The 21293-nt window shown below is 44.6% G+C and overlaps 1 protein-coding gene across 14 annotated transcripts in view; it reads left to right on the top strand.

Moving 5' to 3' along the window:
* LRRFIP1 (LRR binding FLII interacting protein 1) overlaps positions 1-21293 on the top strand; it is a 96449-nt gene that overhangs the window by 18419 nt on the left and 56737 nt on the right. Inside the window, exons 1-2 of one of the 14 annotated variants that reach the window (XM_042822518.1) lie at positions 16510-16624; positions 18495-18532. The exons of the other annotated variants lie outside the window; for them this stretch is intronic. The gene's annotated coding sequence lies outside the window, so the exon portion shown is untranslated. Of the gene's footprint in view, positions 1-16509; positions 16625-18494; positions 18533-21293 lie in introns of those variants that run through there. 14 annotated transcript variants of the gene reach the window in all.

The following is a 21293-nucleotide window of genomic DNA, read 5'->3' on the forward strand; positions in this document are numbered from 1 at the left end:
CAGGCTCTGCAGGTAATCCAGGACAGCTCAGACTCTGTTTGGATGCAGTAATCTTATCCCACCCCCACACAAAAGCTGTCCAATCATTTCTTAAACAACGGCGAATTTTCGGCTTTAATCTGAGCTGATGGGTTGCTCAGTGCTCTCTCATTTGGTGCAAGTCAGCTTGAAGGCCTTGGCTCTCTGATGGAGCTTTTCTTAACGTGGGGGAAATGGACTGTGAAGCAATAGCAAACGTGGGAGGGTAATTCCTGTCCACTGACCAGGTAAGAATACCACTTAAATAATAAAAATAACCTCAGCTGTAAAGGTGGGATAGTGGGATTTTCGTTTATTTTTTTTGACAGGTCTATTTAAAATGATTCGAAGAGTTATTATTATTTTTTTTAAATACATATTTTCTTTGTGAAATTTCTTCTGTAGTTTTTTCCTGCGAGCTCAGCGTGGAACTTGGCTTTCAGCCATAGGAGCTGTGATTAGAGTGTTGTCGCTAGATGTGAGAATGCAGAGAAGCTGTGGTTTGCCCCCAGCCTATCTGTTACAGCAGAATATCTGACATAATTAAGTGGACAGTCTCACTGGCAGGAAGGGGATGTAAACTGGAGAACTGCATGAAATGTTTTCCCAGCCAACCATCCCCACATTTCCACATCTAACAAGCGTTTCAGGGCTTAGCAGCACTGTAAAGTAGCGATGGGCATGAAAGCAGATGATGATTTTTACAACATTTCTCTTGTGCATGGTGTGTGTATTAAAAATAATAGTGTGAAGTTGATGTAAAGAGGTAATGAAAAACAGTGCATTGTAACATGTAATCATTATGCTGTAGACCCACAAAACATTTTGTAAGCACGTTTTGTCTTTATTACCTGCTTGCTCTGCTGGCTCTGATCAGTCTGAAGAGCTGAACTTAATTTGGATTGAGCTCTACCTGTAGAAAGGTGCTCTTTACTGAATGTTGAAGTGTAACAAATACTCTGTTCTGTCTTTTGCTTGGGGCAGATATGACTGTAGCATTGCAGATGAATATACTGTTAATGCATGATGAGCTGCTCATGCATTCTCTCAGTTCCTGGCTTTTCCTTCAGCTTGTGCAGTCTGACTCTTTCCTCAGAGCACAGAGAACCTGCCGTTTGCCCTCAGCCATTTTATAGGTAGAACCAACGTGCTGCTTCCAATACGCTCTTTAACATGCCAAGCTTGACAGAACACCATTGGAGATGCAGGAAGCAGTTACTCAGACTGGATTTCCCTGTTGGTGGTTATTGGGAATAAGGGAGAAAGTGTGGAGTGGCAGATAAGGATGGTCCAGGTATCTAATATCCTGGGTTGAGCTGCTTCAAAATGTTTATATTTCTCTTAGAAGTGACTGACACAGCATTTATAGGATTATTAGATTTTTTAAGTGTCAAACTGCTGCTCCAGTTGTACGGCAGGCTGGGTGTAGTGCAGTACAATATTAATCTGAGTATTGCCAAACCAGGACCACTGCGTAAATGGATTTAATTTCAAGTTCTGTGGCATTGCAGAGTCTGCAATACGACCTGTTTGTACAGGGAAATCATTGGAGAGTGCAAAAGTGAGACCTGTTTTTATATGACACAGGGGTTCTTGTTGACGTTCTTCTCTTGAAAGTTGATTTGAAGTAGCTTTTCTTGCACAATAGTTTTTAAACTGGATCTATTTTTATAATGCATTAAAATACTTAGGCTGGGTGGGAGTCTGCGATAAATATTTGTATTCCCTGAAGTAACGGCTGCTGGCAACATCTGTGCTCTTACTCATCAGCTGCTGGTCTCAGTTGTGCTGAATTCAACCTTTTTATCTCTGAAGAGCAGAAACAATTCCTTGTTGCATGTTTCTCCCCATTGAGAGGGGTTTCATTGAGATGCTGTGATGCTTTGGTTCTTGAAGGCAGTTCATTCAGGAACCTGGCTGTGCCACAGCCATTGCTGGCACTGTGCAGCTCTGCCAATGCAGTGCTGCCTTCAGAACTTCCTCATTGCTTTCTCAAGTTGTGTTGGAGCCACAGAGCCTCAAGATTGTTGTACTGAGCATTGCCAGCCATACATCTAAAAAAATAATAATAATAAACCCAAGCTTTTAGTATAAAGAAAGAAATCTCTTAAATTAAAGGTCTGGAGGCTGAGTCTGAGCACAGCAGTGAAGTTACACTGTGGTGGTTTTATCTCTTCATCCTGTTTGGTTGCTTATGCAGTGAGGTTATGCTACATAAATACGAAACCCCAAGATAAAAAAGAAAAAAAGCATAGCTTCCTAGAAGGCTTTTTAGTTTGTCCAGCAGTGCTTATTTTAGAAATGGGCTGGTTCAGGGGCATGGGAGAGAATCATGGTAATGCCATCAAATGCTTCAGTAATTAGGTGTCAAAGCACTCAGCGTTTATTTTGCTTGAATGCTTTTTAGTGTTAGTGCTTTTAGAAGATAATCAGTGTACTGGGCAACTGCTTTATTTTCATGCATCTTGTTCCTGTGTCAGCTGTCTCCTGTATGGAATATTGTAAGCTCATCAAATCTAAAAGTCACAGTCGCTTTTGTAACGGCTTAATGCTGCGTTGAAAGTTCCAAGGGCCTGCTTCACACTGGTGTCTGTTTCTACCATAGCACTGCTGGGAGGGTGGAATGGAAATGGAGAGTGGACTTTCCTCACTTGAACACTGACTCAGACCGAGAACGGAGTGAACCTGGCAGAGTTCCTTGGGAAGATCTGTGCTTCTGAGGCAGTCAGGGTGCCACACCGTACAACTGCATTGCTCCCTCTCGTAAGGGAGAAAAAAGGAAAAGTAAGAAGGTGATGCAGAAAGGGAGGAGAAAAGGGAGAGAGATGCCTGCCTTAAAAACGTCGTAGCCCAGTAACGGTGCATCTTTTTCCCCCCTTCCTTAAATCCTGCCTTGCTATGTTCCATCTTTCAAGGGTGTGCAGAACTGCAGGGCCTGTGCCTGTGGTTTAGCAACGGGTGTCATGGGAATGAACTTCCTGCCATAACGGCTCTGTTCTTCCCCTGCTGTGGCTGACTCACGCTTTGTCAAATGCTGAAGTTAACCCTTAAAAGTGGGAAGTAAGACAGACCACCTGTTGTTATTCAGAGAGGGGAAGATCCCAGCGGACTGGATGTGGTGGACAGACAGCACAGGAGTTTGTCATGCAGGTTGCTGACTGCTTTGCAGGTCTGATCTGGGGCAGGTTAGTGCTTCGAGGCAGTTTTTTTGGGCTTCAGTGTTTTGGACATTGGTTCAAGCATTATGAGAAAGGTCTTTATAAGATTACCTGCCTTTTCCTACCTGGATTTAGCAAAATAATGAGCAAAAGTTGAGGGGTTACTGTTGAGATGGAGCGACTAGAAGGTTTGCCTCGATGCGTCCAGCCTTTCTATAACTTTGTTCCTCCCCAGCCCCCCCCCCAAAAAAAAAAAAAAGTTTGGCAAGTTCAAATGGTATGATTTAAGTAAGTATCTCAGATAAGAGAATCAGCAGAACTGATGAGTTCATGAATGAGCTGAAATTGTAGACAGGGCAAGCCAAGATAACGCTTGTAGCAGCAGCCAGCGCTGTTATGTAGTGCACCTTTTATCCCTGCGTTTGGATCAGAGTTGCTTCCTCGCATCCAAGACTTTTGGCACCCTGACTTTTCTCTTGGTGTAGAGAATTTGGGCTGTTTAACAGTAGTCTCAAAGAGTTTTTTGAAAGGAAGAGCTGTTAAAAAAAAAAAAAAAAGTCCTGGTAAAGCATAGAAGCAGAACTGTCAGCTTGAGCTGTTCCTCCTGTTCTCAGGGCTGCACATCGAGATGTGGGAAATGTGTGCAACTGACAGGGCAAAGTTGAAACTCGGTTGCTGACAACCAATGGCCTACATCTCTGAATGAGCTGTGATTGGAAGTTGGTTAAAAAAAGAGAAGACTGAGAAACTGAAAACTAGACTGAAGCTTTACGCTGTAGTTGTAGCTACGGGGGCTCTTCCCACATGGGAAGACTGAAAGCTTATCTGCTCTTTCATAAGATGATGTTGCAATCGCTGGCTGTCTGAAGCTGGAACATTCCCAAAGGAAAGACATTGAAAATGACAGTTGAGAGCTGAGAGTGGGTCTAAAAGAGTGGGAGCCATACTTGTTGCTTCAGACCTTGGTCAGGGCTTTTTCTGGATTCTTGAAGACATCTGTGTGTTACGGGTACAATACTAACGTTATGTTGGATAATAATTGTGCAAGTTTGGTGTGAGGTGCTTTTGTCAAGCCTGGCTGAAGCAGTATGTCCAAGTCTAAAACCTAGAAGTGAAGCAGGCTGTGTGCTAGCAGCTGGCAGCCTCTCTGTGGCCTCCTTCCTTTGCAGCTTCAAGTCTCCATGCGTCTCCTCATCAAACACAGCAGCGTCCGCTCTTCACGTTACAGCAGCCTTTCTGTAGAGCCCTGCTGCTTGCAGGCATTCTGGTGTCACCTCTGTTGCACTTGACAGAGATGGGCTGTGAAGCTAAAAAGCCAGCTACCTCATTGCCTCAGAGAAGTTGTTTTTTCTGACCTCTGATCAAGCGAAAGTCTGTTCTTTATCTCCGGGTGACTTTCAGGATTTGGTGGAACTGGAGGGCAAATCAAGATCTGAGTGCCAAAGGTTGCCTGTGAAGATGCTCACGTTTGTCCATTTCAGCTGCTCGCTGTGCTGGGTGAAGTAGCTGCACTGCCCTGAGCAATTTCCTGTGATAGATGGTGAAATCGATTCTTTTTTTCTTTTAAAAGAGAAAAAATTACTCGGAGCTTTGATATATATATATATTTTTTACTGGCAATTAATGCTTAAGACCTCAGTGACTCTTATAATTAGCGTTAATAGCCTTATAAATACTCTTCACATATAATTAAGGGAAATTACATGTCGGAGAAGTCAAGATTAAGTTGCTGTGCTGTGAGGAATAATAGGCTGTAGCAGTACTGCAGTTAAGAACAAAACCTCACAGAGAAAGTGGCAGCTTTCAGGTAAAGTTTTGTTGAAAATAATGTCGTTTGCATACATAGTGCCTTAAAATTAATCGCTATAGAGTCTGTTTTCATCTTGCTAGGCAGGCTGTGTGCGCATACGTCAATGTTGTTGTATTTCGTTCAGATAAACTCTTCTCATCCCTGTAGAACTGTTTCTTTGTAGCATGTCGAGTGCTCAACACAAAGCTGCTTTTTGTGATGGTGTTTGGCTTTTTGGCACTGAAGGTTGTGTGGCACCGAGTCAAAAGCAGCTTTTCCCTTCGCAAGCAAAGACTGTGTGCTTGACAAAAGGAAGGGGCTTTAAGATCCCACATCTTTGGCAAGGCTTCTTGTGATTCATGGAAGGGAAGTGGAAATCGGTTTCTAAAATTAAACTGAACTTTCACTTTTTTCCCCTCTCCTCCCAGCAAATGTGTTGCTCTGTCTTCAGAGATGTGGATGAGAGAGGAGGCTCCATTCAAGGCTTCATCACAGGACTGGCCAACACTAATATCTCCCATCTCTTCTTGGAATTTTGAAGTCACAAAGACAAGTTACTTGCATCACCTTGAATCTGATGTGCTCTATTTACCCTTTTCCTTGCTGGAGGGGAAGGGTGGAAGTGTTCCCTGCAGGTGCTCCCCCTCTCCAAGGTGTTCAAACAAGGAAGGGCTGTGTTACACGCTGTAGTTAGTTATGTGGAGATGGCTGTTGGTCAACAGCTGCAGCCCTCTGCTATCGTGAGAGTGGCTTGCTGTTTGCCACACTACTTATTTTAATGAGCTCCATCTGTATGTGGTGTAGACTAAAAGAAACAAGTCTGCTTGCTAGATGGTGTCTACAGCGTAGTTTAGATGCTGTGATTTACTCTACTGGGTTGTACGTTAAGTGAAAGTCAAAATGATGCGTTTGTTTACTACAGGACCATAGAATGGCTTGGCTTAGAAGGCCTTAAAGATCATCTAGTTCCAATGCAGAATCATTGTGCAAAATGCTAGAACTTTGCAGGAGAAGGAATGGGATTGCAGGGTGAGGTGAGAATGGGGCGGCAAAGGAACTGATGTTGTTTTCTGAAAGCAGCAGCTCATGATGTCTTAAGGATTAACTACACAATCAATATGCTTTTTTCTTTTTTTCTTCTGAAAGTCATGATAATGGTGATGTATCATCTGCTATTGAAAACTTCTCGTATGGAAAATGAAATCTTATTCAGATAATGTAGTGGTGAAGGATCTCAATAGTGAGAGCTAAACAAATGTGACCGAGGGAACGCAGAATGGATTCATTTTGATGTGATTTCCAACAAAAACCAAGGCAATTTTCCTAATTGGAACAGAAAAGAAGAAAAACATTCACTACTAGATTAGGCTTAAGACAGAAATAATGCTATTTTCTTTTTTAGCTGTAACTTATTCAGGTGAAATTGCTTCAGCCTGAGTTTAAATATATCAGGTATGGCATCCAAAGGCATGGTTGGCTTACTGGGAATGTATGGTGCAACATATTTTCCTTTTGCTCTGCCATAGGTTCAGTATAAACCCTTAAACAGCCTGCCATACCAAAAATAAGGCCGTATAAATATCTGAGCACATGGAAAAATAGCTTTCCTCTTACTACCACATTAGAATTTAGAATAATTACTCAATTTTAGACACTCAGTTGGAACCACTTAAATTATTAAGGATTCTGAGAACCCAAACATCCAGATTTTGGGCAGATTACTGGAAATGAGAAAGGCAGTGTTGGCACATGCATTGAGATGACCATTACCAAGTAGGATTTCGGGGAAAACGTTTGACAGTTTGTACTTCCAACAGCTGACAGGTTTTTGTTTCTTTTTCCAGCTATAAATAAGTGCCGAATTATAGAACTTCACACTTTACTCTTTGAATTCCACTTGCTTCACCTTCGATTTCAGATTTGATATAGAGAAAGCTTAAACTGTCTGAATGCATAAAATAGTCATCTAAGTGCTTGTGTTAAACTTCAAATAATAGCACGGAAGGAAATCAATGCCTTAGGCAACCGTTAGTGGGATCTGCAGGCTCTAATCTCCAGCTCTCAGATCAGATGCTGTTGCAGTTAGATGCCTACAGGAATGCTTGGGATGGAACAGATGCAGAAAATAAACCTGGCTGTCAACCTTGGGATGGTTTCCTGGAGCTGGTAGGGTTTTGTGGTGGGAGGAGCATGCATTCTTGGCAGTAAAGCTGTCTTGGTCTTGTTCCTTAGACATCACTCAATATGGTGTAGGGTTAAATACGACTTGCTTGATATCATTTTTGTCAATGTACAGGATGCTCAATCATAGCCTTTTACCCATACAAGAACTACGGTTGATGTGCTGGGCTGAATCTGAGATCCCTTTGTGTCTGGAATCAGCCCCAACTAACATGGCTAGAGCCCGTCTACAGAAGGACTGAGGGAAATGACTTGAAAACCAGTTCCAGGCCCTTGTGTTCAGCTTTGCTTGGTGTGGAAGAGCCCTTTTGCTTTCCAAAGGAAGTGCCATTTAGGCAGGTGCTCTTTTTTTCTAACAGAAGCCTTGCTGTGCTTCTGAGAGGCATTTCATGGCTTCCAGCTGCAAAGTTTAGAATAAAAACCACTCTTTCAGATGAAATCTAACGTTTGTGACCAATTTAGCCTGTATGGATTTCGCTTTGTTGGACTGCTCCCAGTTGCAGCTCTTATATTCTGCTTTGGCAGTGTAGGTGAGAGGCTTATTTTAACATTTTTAATTGCTTTTGTGGGCTGGTTCTTCTGCTGTTTGGGCTTCGTATCACTGAAGTATTATGAGGTTCGGCATGGTTTATGCTATGGTGATGTAAAAGAGCCCATAAAAACCCCAGTAGTATGTGACTGAAGAGGATCAATACCTTCTGCACGTGAAGAAATCTAGTTTTGGAGGATGATGTATGCTGGGGGAAACATGCATGGCTTTCTAGAGCCCTATTTTGTGCTTCGTGTCATTTGAATGGCATTTGCTAGTAGTAAATGCATTGAGCAGAACTAATTTTAGATCTGTAGGTCAGAACTTGAATTTGTGTGTTCCTCATTAGTCTCTCAAGTAAATGAGGTCTTCAATTTTATAGTAAACAGCACTTTTTTTTTCCTCTCTGCCAGGTGCTGTCACGTTCAGTACAAGCCGAAGAACATTCTTATTATTAGTTATTATTAGTTATTAGCAGCCTGTTCTCTTTATAAGCTGGGCTCTGTTTTTAGCGCTTCAGTCATATTTCCAGCTGTAGATCTTTTTCCTTTCTTACTCACTTTTTCTTCTGCTCCTGATCTTTTGTTTCTTTTGTCAGCTATAGAAGTGCTGTTGCCCACATCGACTGGGTTGTCGCAGGGAAACTTCATGGCATGAATGTGATGAAAAATAACCTTATTTTATTTTCTTATTGAGATACTGTAGGGCAGTGAGCAGAGAAATCACTTCCTTACCAACCTATGGATAAGTGTTGTGAGGGGGGCAAAGAGCAGTGTGCAGTCTTGCTTCTGTTTCTCCCTTGCTACTGGATTTGAAAGCTGAGCAAAGGAAAAGCAGTGATCTGTCATACAGGAGTATCCCTTGCAATCAGTAAGCAGTCCAAGCTGGGGTGTTTTTTCTTAGTGTAAGTGATGGTGAAGCAGTGTATCTCCTGCTGAAAGGGAAGCACGTGCTGAGTACGCCTTTGCCATCTGTCCCTTGTTGCTCGTGTCCGTTCCTTTAAGAATGGTGCTTTGGTTGTCCCTCAGAGGACAGAGCAGGACAAGCAGCAGCTGCCTTGCTGGCAGCGTGTGCTAATGCCCTAAGGAGATCGGCTCAGCCCACAAGCTGCAGAAGGGGAGTGCTGCAGGCAGCGTGCAGAGGAGAAATGCACAAATCCCTGCTACAGAAGTTGCAGCTTTCACCATTTCAGCTTCTGCAGCTGCCTCTGTCTGTGGGCTGCTCTGTGTACTTCACTGATGGCCTGGATGTAGCCGTTTTTATGGGATTGATGATGATCAGCCTATTTAGAGTTCTTTCCACTTCAGTGATGTGGATGTAAGAGCACGGCAGGAGTTCAATCCTGCGCATCGTTAAGGGAAAAGAAACCCTTCCCTGGCCTTAGTGGCAGTGAGGGATGGCTGTTGTTTGCAATGATGCGATACCATGGCAGAATTTGAAAGGTCAAACAGCTTTTGGTTGTGTGGGGCAGATGATCAGTATTCATGGCAGCATACTTGTTTAAAATCTGCACTTACAACACTTGATCTTAGCCAGAAGGCCAAGAAGCAAGTTGGTTGTGGATGCCCTGTCCTTAGAAGTGTTCAAGGCCAGGTTGGACAAGGCCCTGGGCAGTCTGGTCTACTATTTGATACGGAGGTTAGTGGCCCTGCCTGTGGCAGGGGGTTGGAGCTTCATGATCCTTGAGGTCCCTTCCAACCCAAACCATTCTATGATTCTACAGCGCTAACAAAAGCTGCCAAAGGAGGGATAGATGCTAAATAGTTGGTATATTTCTCAGTTTCTTCACAGAATGCACAGCTAGGACATAAGCTGTATGATTGCTTTCTTTTTTTTTTTGAGTGCTGTGGAAGTCAAGCACTGAACTGTGGGCAGCATTAATTACTTGACGATTACTGTACTCATTTAGCAAAAGATTTGATCCCCTTGTCTTCATGTAGATGAGATGTGATCGTGGTTGGTCCCTGGGTGCCATCAAAACATGAACAATTAAAAGGATGTTGTATAATAAGGGAGCAGAAATAGATGCTTTTGTGTCAGGACTGTAATGATATTCCATTATACTTAATCTGGGTCCTTGATCTCCACAGGTGTTAAACCTGAGCCTGGCAAGCAAACCAAGGGTAATTCCATATTGATCACTTAAAATTAACTTCCTTGTGTTTTTAGTGGGAAAATCTCTTGTCAGAGGAGGCCTCATCGTGATGAATAATTTCTGTTTCAGAATGGCCATGGGAGAGGCAGACTTGAAAGAGTCATCTCTGTGTGCTCTTAGTGTGTGCACTGCATCCTTTGCAGTGGACATCCAGGTAGCTGGGCTTTCTTCCTGACAGTAAGAAGTGGCTCCTCCCAAGTAAGCCTTGAACGTAATACACCTGCAGAGCAAACATCCCTGTGATGAGCTCGGCAGGATTCCGTATCTGGTAGGGGAAAGTCATGCAGGGAGATGCAGCGTGGGTTGGATCCAGTGCTTGTGTGCTGCCCGATGCTTTGTGTGTGACTCTGGCTTCTGCCTGGAAGTGGGACAGCAGCGCCGCGTGCTGCCGGGCTGGCTGCCAGATGCCCTGGGAAGAAACTGCTGCATGGTAAACGGACAGGGATGCAGCCCAAAGTCATTTCCTGCAGGTCGATACGTGTGAATGTCCCCCACTGCTGTTTGGAAATGTCACAGAGGGGAGCATCCTTCCCTTCCTCCTCTTCTGGTGTCCAGGTAGCTGCCAGCTGTAGTGTCTGCGGTGTAGTGTGGCATATGGCAGTGATCTGATAGATCCTCTTTAAGCCACATGAGAATCTCTGAGTGCTTTGCTTGCGGCACGGTGGTTATGATGGCAGGTTTGTCAGAACCTGGACTGTTCATCGTGCTTAGTTCTGGCACATAGCTGGATTTATAACAGCACTTCTCCTATTTGAAGAGAACTAGTTTTGCTTTTCCCAGCCTTGCTACTAGCGCTGAACTGGATTTGCACATACTTGGATGGCTTTTCCAGTCTCAGTGCTACAGACTTGCAGTGGTTTTGCTGACTGTGGCTTTTGTCAGAGAGCTGTTAGCATGACAGGGGAGTGTCCTCCGAGCACTCAAGGTTGCTTGCAGACAACCTTCACTGTCAGAATTTCAAAAACCCTGCTGAGTTAATAATAATTCTGCAACCTTTTCTTCTGCACAAGTGGAGCAGTGATCTTTATGATATTGCTAACTGCTTGTGAAGTGACCGTTCAGTATGTGATGGTGTAAAACCATGCAGCTCTGCCTTTTATAGGAAGCCTTAAACCTGTTGTTAGAAAGTGGACAAGCTGAATACATTGGCCAAATAGTGTGTCCAGCTTCTGTGTTCACATGTTTCAATGTGCTGTTCAAAGAACTGCATTCCTTTCCTGGCATACTTCTTTCTGCTCCCTTGCTAGGAGCTATATGAAGCACAGGCTGTATGATTTGGAACACTGCATCTCCTAAATAGACTGAGGCTTGATGACCTCAATGCTTTTTTGTTGTTTTTTTTAAACCTTTTTTGGCACCTTTATCTCTGAGTATAAATAGCTCACAAGCCTGTTCCTCAGCATTGGCTGGGCAAAGCCTGTTCCTCAGCATTGGCTAGGCAGAAGGGAGTGTTAAATGCTTTTGCAAGGTGAAAATAGGCTTTCTCAGTTACTTGTGATGGAGCACGTCCAAGCTGCATGATATATTTACCCACTTCCATCCCCTAACAAATGGTATGCCACAGATTCAAGCAGCATCTGCAGATTTTGCATAACTGCATTTAAAATGCTCTCCTTACAGAGGGTTTGTGCTGGGCTTACAGACAAGCGAGTCTCTCTGTATTTCAGTTATACATAGCTCCTGGAAGCAGCTCTTTCTGAAACTTACGTGTACAGTTTCTAAACAGTGTTCTGATTGCACTGATTTCCTGAAGAATCACTTAGAATGGTCACTTGCTTTGATGGTGTTTGCTGTGAGCAGCTGGATGAGTTTACCATTCATGCCCTTGAGTCTCAATTGATTTTTTTTTTTCTCCTAATAAATGGGCTTGGCATGTGTAGATCTGTATCAGCACACTGCTTTGTAGGAGATAGGAGGTACATGGGGTCAATAACCTCATGTTACTGCCAGGGAGGAGCAGGTGGGCAGAACCTGATGTGGATTTCAGCAGAAGCAAGCCATCTGGTCTAAGAAAATAAGCAGAATCACAGTAAGAAGTATATCGCTTTGTGTTGTCTTTTGTTGTATCACCTTAAAGCCCACTCTAGTTCTGCTAACAAGCTGCTTTGTGTCCATTATTAATATTTTAATATTTTTTCAGCGACTGCAGGCAAAATCAGTGTGCTCAGCTGGGTCTCTAAAACCAGGTGTTCTATATGTCTGTGGCAGCAGCTGCATTAAAAAGCCAAGGGAGCACGAGAGGCCATCAGAGCTCACAGTGAAGCTTGTGTTGGAGTGATGACTGTGCCTGGGGTCCGTTTGTAAGAGCACCAAGGCCACTGCCTCTGCAAGAAGGGCTGGCAGCCAGGCTGGAGCTGGGATCCGGTAACTGAGCCAGGACAGCAAATCACAGATCCTGGAATGCTGGGCTGGGAGGTAGGAGGCAAAATGCTGCACGAGGCTGTGCCTCTATAGAAGCATTTAGTGCAGTTTTCCACTTCTCCTTGGAGCTGTAATGTGCTCCCACTTAAAGCAGCATAACTGTCACCAAAGTGCTCTGCTGTCATATTTATTCCTGCTCTTTCACTTAAAAAACAAGCTTGGCAGGCAGCTGTGGCAGCCTGCAAAAAGTGTTATGAACGCTTTAAACCTCTTAATGTTCTGTTTTGTTCCTGCTGCAGTGAAGTTCTGAGTGCCAGAACCTTTTGAATGCGTGGTGCCTTTTGAGTGGCTGGTATTTAACAAAATAACATACAGGTTTTGTTGGAGGCCTTCAGAAAGCATTCGTGAAGCTGAGCGTGGAGACACCAGACATGGACTATAAGGAGAATTAAATTAGGGATTATATTTCTGTATGAGGAAAATGTGGAAATTTAGTACAGACTTGATGCATCCCCATCCTTTTGCTATCTTTGGTTTGTTTCAGCTTTTTTTCCCCCCCCCCCTTCTTTATTCTTTGCATAGGTGATTGGAAGGCATTTGGATGGGGGTGGAGGCTGAATTACCATGTAGGTACACAGAGGAATATGCCTTGTACAGTGGTCACGTATCCTCTTTGTTATCCCATGGTCATCTTAAAGTGCTCATATCTTCATCCACATCTTCCCTGACAGAACTTTCAGGCAATGGAACACTTAGGCTGCAAATCTGGGGACCCAGCTTTGTGTGACTGAAGTACTGCCTCTTTGGTAACTCAGAACACTTGCTGTGGTTGTTACTCCCTCTTGTGGGTTTCAGGACAGACTGAACAAGCTAGAAGTTCACTCTTGACCTTTCCATATGGAGCAATTCATCACCACTACACCTCTGACCTGCTAGATGGGATGCTGACCTTCAGACTTGCCTCACTGCGTACATCTGAGAATTAGAGCATTCTTTTATTTCAGGAAGATTAAATCTGGGTGGTGCCTTAAAAAATACAAGAGCTTTTTTTCCTGCTTGTGTTCAGAAACTTGCAGTTGTGCTGTTAGTGTGTAGCACAACTTGTTTTCTCATGAAAGTAGATGAGAGTCTGTGTCGTAGCGTTTCTCTCTTGCAGACTTGGCAAGCACCTGATACAGTGACTGTGTTACGATCTCTCATATCTCCTCTCCTGCAGTCAGCACTTCTGAGTTGCAGTTTGCGGGCTGTTGCTCTTGTCTGGGGAGAGCTGCTATGCTGTGCAAGTTGCTCCTGACAACTAAATTCCAAAAAAGAGCTGTGTTTGCTTCCAGCTGCTCTCCTGTGTACCCAATAAGTACAAATGACTTAGCTGTGCGAAAGATTAAGCTCTTGCTGGAGATTCTCGTTCGTTCTGCTGGCATAACGTTTGTGCAATGTGTTGTGTGAAGATTTCTTTTGAAAACCTCTTGCATTTGTTTTCCTCCAGAGGGACGTATCATCTCTTTTCTCTGGGCAAGAAACTGAAGCACAGTGAAATTCTGTATTAATTGATGACAAAGCAGTGCAACCTACTGATTAGTTTTTGGCCTGAAGATTCAAGAGCTTCCCACTGATACCAACAGTTGTGAAATGTAAAGGTCTCACACTAAGGGTGATTCTCAAGCAGTTCACATCACCTAACTCCAATCTTGGGCCATTTAAAGATAATGTTACAATATGTCTTGGCTTTGGAAGCTGTTTGGTCTCTTGTGTGGCCATGCAGTGCACTGAGTAAAAACCTCTTTGGAAAGCACTTTTTGTGCATCAGCTCTTACCTCTGGTCTGACTATCTGACTCTTCTTTGCACTAGAAAGTCAGAAGAGTAATGCCTTTACTGGAGAGCTGTGCTTACCATTAGTCTCATTCTGCTTTCCAGCTGACCAGAATGATGATGTTTTTTACAAATGAAAAGGTCTGCACCCGACTCAGCCTGATCGAGCCATTGCATTTAAGTGAGGAAGGAAAAGTAAACAAAATCTGTATCTGGTTGTTCTTTATGACCTCTTGTTCGATGCTATTACAAAAAATAATTCATTTAGATTTTTAGGAAGAGCTTGCTGGACTGAGAAAACTTCTGTTTGTGTTGAAGCTCTTTTTCTTTGCTGCAGGAGTAACGCTCTGTAAGTGGCTGGAGCAGCGGCTGCCCTTGTTTCGCTCATTTCAGAAACTGAAATAAAACAGACACCTTGTAAACAGGAAAGAGGAGCAGCGAGTTCCTTTCATTCCAGGGCTAATCCCTAAAAATTAGTGGAAGAATGTTTGTGTGTAGAAACAGGACTGTGGCTGTTAAATCTTGGGTGTTATAGGCTTTGGCTCTTGTCCCCCATACTTCTATTAAGCCTTTTTTTCCTCACTGTCCTGACCTTTTATTTTCACAAGCATCTTGATTCCAATCCTTAGAATCATAGAATCCTAGAATGGCCTGGGTTGAAAAGGAGCACAATGCTCATCCAGTTCCAGCCCCTGCTGTGTGCAGGGTCACCAACCAGCAGCCCAGGCTGCCCAGAGCCACATCCAGCCTGGCCTTGAATGCCGGCAGGGATGGGGCATCCACAGCCTCCTTGGGCAACCTGTTTCTTGTGCTCTTGTTTGATGTTCATCATCTGTTTTGTCTATATAATGTTTTCTCTGTATCCCACCATGTGTTTTGCTTAGTCTGCAGTATTTTCAGCCTATCCTTCAAAACAGCATTAGTACCTTTTAATTATTTTTTTCCTTGATTAATAACTTATGAGTGCTGCTTTAAGCTGAGATTTGCATCGATACATGAACATGCTAAAATTGCAGGGTTGTGTTCCAGACTTATTCATGTGAAATTTGGGATGCTGTGGGTACCACGTTTTGTTCTCTGACTGTATTGCTTGTAGCAACCTCTGAATATCAGTTCTTATTTATATTTCAAATGTTTTTACCGGTCAGGGACAAAAGCTCTGTTTATGCCCATGTTCAAAAAGATGCTGGCATTCACGCAGCCCTGGAGCCCTCCCTGACCTGTGTTTATTCTATGAAGAAGCCACTGACATAGTGCTGTTTATTGCAGGCTCCAAATTTGGTTATTGTGCTTGCTTCTTCCATGGGCAGCACGGTCAAGACAAATGTGTTTGCTCTTTGCTGATGTGCACCAACGGCTGAATTCAATTTGCATGCATGTTTTCTTACTGAAACTCTGCTGAGCCCTGGGTGCTTGCAGACCAGCCCTACTGGGAAACAGGCTGTTTGCAGCTTGGCTTTTGCAAGAAAGGAGTGGCAGAGCAGTACCAAGGGTCTGAAATACAGTTCCACTCATTTTCTATGTGTAATTGTACTAAGATGTCAAGCTGGGGAGAACACAGCCATTATAGCAAGTGGAAAGTAGCACTGAACACAGCTTCCTGCAAGTGAGTGTTCCAGGAGACAGCACTGGGGACCTTATTATATTCTTCTTGTGAAACTGCAGCATTTGCTCTTTCTGTCAGTTGGTTTTCTTGAATTTTTCCTACTGGATGTCATTTTAGACCCAACAATTGTGATTTGCTTATCTGACTGAATGATCCAGCTGTTTCCAAGGTCAGTGTTGACTCTCTCGAAACTACTTTACATGAATAATAGTCTTGAGCTCAAGTATGTGAATAGTCTTATATAGGCTGTATGAAGCTCGTGGCTTTATTCCTTGAGGTAGCAGCTGTAGAGTGGCATCCAAATGCTTCCCTGATGGGAGCAGTCACTCACTGACCAGAGCTGATCAGGGATGGTAACTGAAGACGTGACTGAAATGCTGATACCGTGTTGGTCCTCTGCCAGGTAGGTACAGCACGTACAGAAAAGTGGTACAGAAAAGGGTTGGAAGCTGCAACACGCTCCTGCAGAGCTGCCCACAGCCTTTGTGCAGGGATTGTTCTTGCCTCCCTGCTGTGCTGTATCCGAGTACAAAAATGGGATGAGGCATTTATTGCCAAACAGCCATGAAAGCGGTATGCCCTCTCTATATACAAACCAACCAGTTTAGGATCGCTTTCCGATTGTCACCAATCATCTTCCCAGTCTTCAGGCTCTTTCGCTACAATACTTACACGGAAGTGTTGGTTTTCTTCCTTTTTATTTTTAATGGGAAGGCCTGCAGAACTCATCAGTTGTCACGCTCGTTTTCTTCTGAAGCCGCTTTGAACTCTGCAGCGTTTTCACGTGGAGGGGGTTTGTTTAGATTGAAGGAGGTGCTTCCAGCACTTTACCTCCTCCCACTAGTCCAGAGTGCCTTAAAGCAGAGCCCTGCTTATAGCAAGAACCAGCTGCAGTGAGCCAGCGGCCTGGGACACACAGCAGGCCCAGCATTGTGCCAGAGACCACTCCAGCTGCCTGCCCCTGTGGAACTGCTCTGCGAGCTCGTTATTGTTAGCGTGCATGAACTACACGAACAGGTAGGAGAGAAAAGAGACTATCAGCTTTCTGAGTAATGCATGAGTTTCACACTATCACTACTTGTTTTCACTTTAAAAAAGCAAAAGGTTTGCAAAGGGAATAAATGCCTCTCAAACGCAGCTAGGGTCTGTGGCAGTTGTTGCATGGCACCCCCCTTTTACAGGTGTGGTGAGATCGATTCCTTGTGGTAAGATGTGCTTTGGCAGTCCATGCAATCTTGTGATGGAGTCCAGTTAGTGTTTAGACTGTATTTTTAGCAGCAGCCCTTTGTGACTGCATGGCAATACAATTTATGAAGTAAGACACAACTCCTTAATTGTCTCTTATGTTGTAGAGCTGTACGCAGTGTTCAGTGCAGCACTCTGCAAAGTAAACATTTCCTTGGTTTATGGGGAAAGGATTCTTGTCAACAAGACTTCCCAGCTTCTGGTCACATGCTTGAGTTATCTCTGAGATGGGTTTTCTGGCAAACGCATAAGCAAATGTTTCTCAAGTTGATGCTGTTCATATGTAAATTCCTCATTAGCTGTGGGTTTCTTGCCCTCCTTCTCGGTCTTTGGCTTAAAATGTTAAGCATGAAGAGCAAGAATGCTGACCCGTTAAACAGAGATAACTCGTGCTTGCACCATCAACATGTCAAAGGGGAATGTCTGCCTGAACCTTCTCCTGGCACTTGGAAGTTAACAGGGAAAAACAGAGTTCTGGAATTCTGAGGAACAAAATAAGAACTCACTCTTGGGATACTCTTGCAAGAAGAGCTTGCCATGAGAAAACATAATTTAACCTCCTAGCAAACCTTTGGTCTTGCAGGATAACATGGTATGAATTAGTAATTCAGGAAAAGATGCTTAGGTTGCAGCTGGGCATCACGAGAGGCTCTGCAGCACTCCTCGTGGTCGGTTTGCCTCTGTAGTTATCCTGAAGTGTTGGAAAATTGGACGCTTCCCCAAGTCGGTTGTTCTGTGAAGGTGTTTGACAATGTGAGTCTTGCATGTTTGCAGAGGTACTTAAGGTAAAGGAATGATTGTTGTACATCTGAGTTGACATGCTGTTTTATTTCTCTGTAGTGAATATGAAGGTCGAATACATAGGGTGAAACCGTGATCATGTTTAGTTGTAAGCAGTTTCCTTCCTCCTCCTCGCCGTGTCGCCATCTAGCCTCAATCAAAAGTCATCTGTTGATACTGGCAGTACATTTTGGTGATGAAAACTGGACATTGTTTTCCTAAGAAGCATTTAGTTGTGTACACTTGAGTTCATTGCCGTGGTGACGGTTTACAAGGAGGTTTTGTTAAGTCTGCCAGCAGAGCTGTGAGGGTGCCAGGATGCCCACAGCAGGCTGTCACGACAAAGTGAGATGCATACGTAGTTTCTTCTGTCTTCATGACTTCAGTGGGGTGTTACTCCGTAGGTTTTTATAGACATTCTTGAAATAAGAACAAGATTATGAACTGAAGGAGGAAAAAACCCACCCTTGAGTAACTGCATTTTTCTTCTGTTATGATGTGCTTGCCAGCTTTTTCATCCATAACTTGCGGTTTGCATTTTCCCTTCTTGCTGTCAGGAATGCCAGTAATAAATACAATGCTAGCATTCTAAAATACTTGAAGATAAAGGGAATAAACATTCAATCTTCTTTTTTTTTTCTGTGTACCTCTAGTAGCTAACTGGTGTAACATGCCCTGAAGACATCAGTTGGGTGTGACCTGTGTTGGGGGGCTCCCCTGGGTTTCACAGCACTTGTTCTCTGTCAGCTTAGTGGTGCCGAATGGCTTTGGCAAGCAATCAAGTAAGATGCAGCATTGGCTGTGTAGCTTGTGTCTCAGCTGATGTAGTTACAGCATCATGTGTGCTTGCTTCTCATTTCAGTGCCTGGAGAACCCCAGAGAGCACCAGAGGAAGGAGAGGTGAGGAGGAGAGCATGTTTGTAGCGGTTCCCCTTCCTGGGAAATCCAGCAGCACCAGCTTGCAAACCTAGGCAGAACGTGCCTTGCTCCGTGTAGAATCGAGTCAGACACGTCCAAGTGCACATCTTGAATGCTGTCAGCTGTGTATTACAGAGGAAAAAAAAGAGAAAGGAAATTCACAAGTATTAAAAAGACCTCCTAATCCTGGAAGTCTGCGGCACGCTGTGTGTTTTGACTTACCCTGAGGTATGAAGTGCTTTCTCAAGTAAGCCAAGTGACAGCAAACATCTTGGGTTCTATATTGGTTTTGGAAGCAATTGGAAAAAGGTGTGTGTGTGTGGGGGGGAGATTCTCAGTAATGTAAGGCCTTATATAGGAAATATTCACGTTTTCAGTATATCTTAGTGACACACAGGACAAAAACCTGTACAGCTTTGCCAGTAAATTAGAGGGGAGGTGAAATCCTATTGATCATGAAAGCCGTAGCAAATCACCTATTTTAAGCATACTACTTCATGCTGAGTTACCATGCTTTCCTGTGTAAGGAAAGATGTTTTTCCTGAAGAATCAACTTCAGAGACTGGCTCACGTCCCACCTCAGGGCGAGCTGCCATTACCCAGCAGTGCACTTCCCAGCTAGTTTTGGTTTTGGGGGTTACTGCAGTGCTTTGCAGCACCAAGCTGAGCACTGTGGGATAACCACTGGGTGATGCCAGACTGCAGCCATAGAGCAAGGCAATCTGCTGGGCCTTATAAGTTGTGTGAGGACCTGGAATGTTTGTTATTCTTTCAATCCCGTGAAATTTCTGTCAGCAAGAGCAGAGAATGCCAGAGTGTGAGGGGAACGTAGCAGACTGGAGCTCCCTCCCAAGTGCCAGTGATAGAAGAACAGTGTGTGTCTCACTTGTCCAGGAGCAACGGGACTTGTTTGAGTCCTGCAACAGCTGGCAAAAGCAGCCAACTGGTTGCCTTCTGAATGCAGAGTAGTGCCAGCGCTTCCAAATTAGCTAAGACATTGTCAGCAGCATGGAAAATACAGGAACAGGCTGCTCTGCCAGCATGAGAGCTGGGCTCTTTGTGCCGGGCAGGCAGCTCATGGAAAAATTGAGCTCAGGTGCTGGGCGGAGACTGCATGAGGTCCCAACCTTTGTCAGTGACCAGGAAAGTAAGAGCAGGGTTTGGTTGCTGGTGACCAGGAAAAAGAGAGCAGGGTTTGGTTGCTAAGGGAGGGCCCTGTTTTGCTTGTCAGCAGCCCCACAGCGTGTGCCAGGAAGAGATGACTTAGTGCCTGCTATTGTTACTGCTGCAAAACCTCTTTGGGTAAAAGGAGCTGCCCATGCTTTTCTTCATACCTTGGTGGTTTCCTCCCTGCCCTCACCTCTGCTTTTCAGGCAAAATCAGGAGGGCTGGATGTAGCTCTGGGCGGCCTGGTCTGGAGGGGGGGCTTGAAACTCGATGATGATCATTGTGGTCCTTTTCAACCCAGGCCATTCTATGATTCTGTGCAGCTTACACCAGTGTCCTGAGCTCAGCTCTACCCAAGCCAACGCAGCGTATTGATAAAATTGCAACAAATTAGCTACAGTAGAGTGGTTTATTTCTGAGATGCGAAGGCTGGTGGTGTGGATGCCTGTATGTAGGCAGCCGTTCGAGTGCTTCTGGTTGTTACATTCATTGTGCTAGGAGGTGCAGCTCGGCTGTGCAGCCCAGAGGGCAGCCACGGGCTAAGCGGGTGGTTGTGCTTGTTGCTGCTGTTTATCTCCCTCCAGCATATCGAGGAAGCTGTAAGCTCAGTGTTCTCCCAATTGCTTTCTCTACATAAACTGCTTAAGGGAAGTACGCTATGTACATAAGCCTCTTCACCAAAACAAAACAAAAAAAAAAAAACGAAACCAGTGTGAGTAGCAATCAATAGAAGCAGCAGCCAGCGTGCTGATAACCGCCGAGGCAGCACAAAGCTCGTGTAGCTGTGACATCGCTGCCTGCGGGCGCTGCTGACTCACAGCGAGCACCGCCAGCCCCCGGGCACGGAGCAGCGCTCGGACTTCGGCTCCGGGAAGTGCCGGCAGCGCGTTGTTCCCCGCGGGACGCAGCGCTGCTTTACCAGCAAGAGCTGCCGCTCTGCTCCGTCGAGCCGCGTGGGGCTTTTCGCTTCTTTCATGCGAAGATCCAACTGCAGCCATGCCGATGGAAGCGGACTGCCTGAGCCCCGAGGCTCAGAAGCTGGTACGGCGGTGGGGGGAGGTGGGGGTGCTGCGGCTCTTGCGATCCAAATCGCAGCCGGGCAGCACCTGTGCTCGTTTAACCCTTCGTGGGCTGCCCAGCCTTTAATCGGCTTTCACAATGCTTAATAAGCGGCGTCCCCCCTTGGGTGTGCTTGCCCTGAACGTGCCTGCCCCAGTTTAAACCACAGTGGGTTTGGTTTTATTACCTCTTGCAGGACAGTATCTTTGCGGTCTGTGTTACAGCCCATGTCACACAGATGTGTGTGAAGCTTACCGTGTGCAGTGAAGCTCTTGGCCACTTAGCGAGCTGCTGAGCAATGCTGTGTTCTTTAAGTTGCTTCCTACAGGTTTCTGTTGCATGTGCCTTTGACTGAATTCAAACATAATAATCATAGATGCTTAGAGAAAGTTCTGCTTGCTTGTTTTTCTTGTGCGTGTGTTTGTAAGATTTGGAACAGTCTGTGAGAATTGTCTCGTTTTGGACGTGCTGTGTAATTTACAGCACCTCCACAGCAGTGGGTGCTAGTGGGGTGCCT

This window comes from Centrocercus urophasianus, unplaced genomic scaffold (assembly GCF_019232065.1).
Source record: "Centrocercus urophasianus isolate 14NV4802_14NV808 unplaced genomic scaffold, USGS_Curo_1.0 seq_20, whole genome shotgun sequence".
NCBI classification, from domain to species: domain Eukaryota; kingdom Metazoa; phylum Chordata; class Aves; order Galliformes; family Phasianidae; genus Centrocercus; species Centrocercus urophasianus.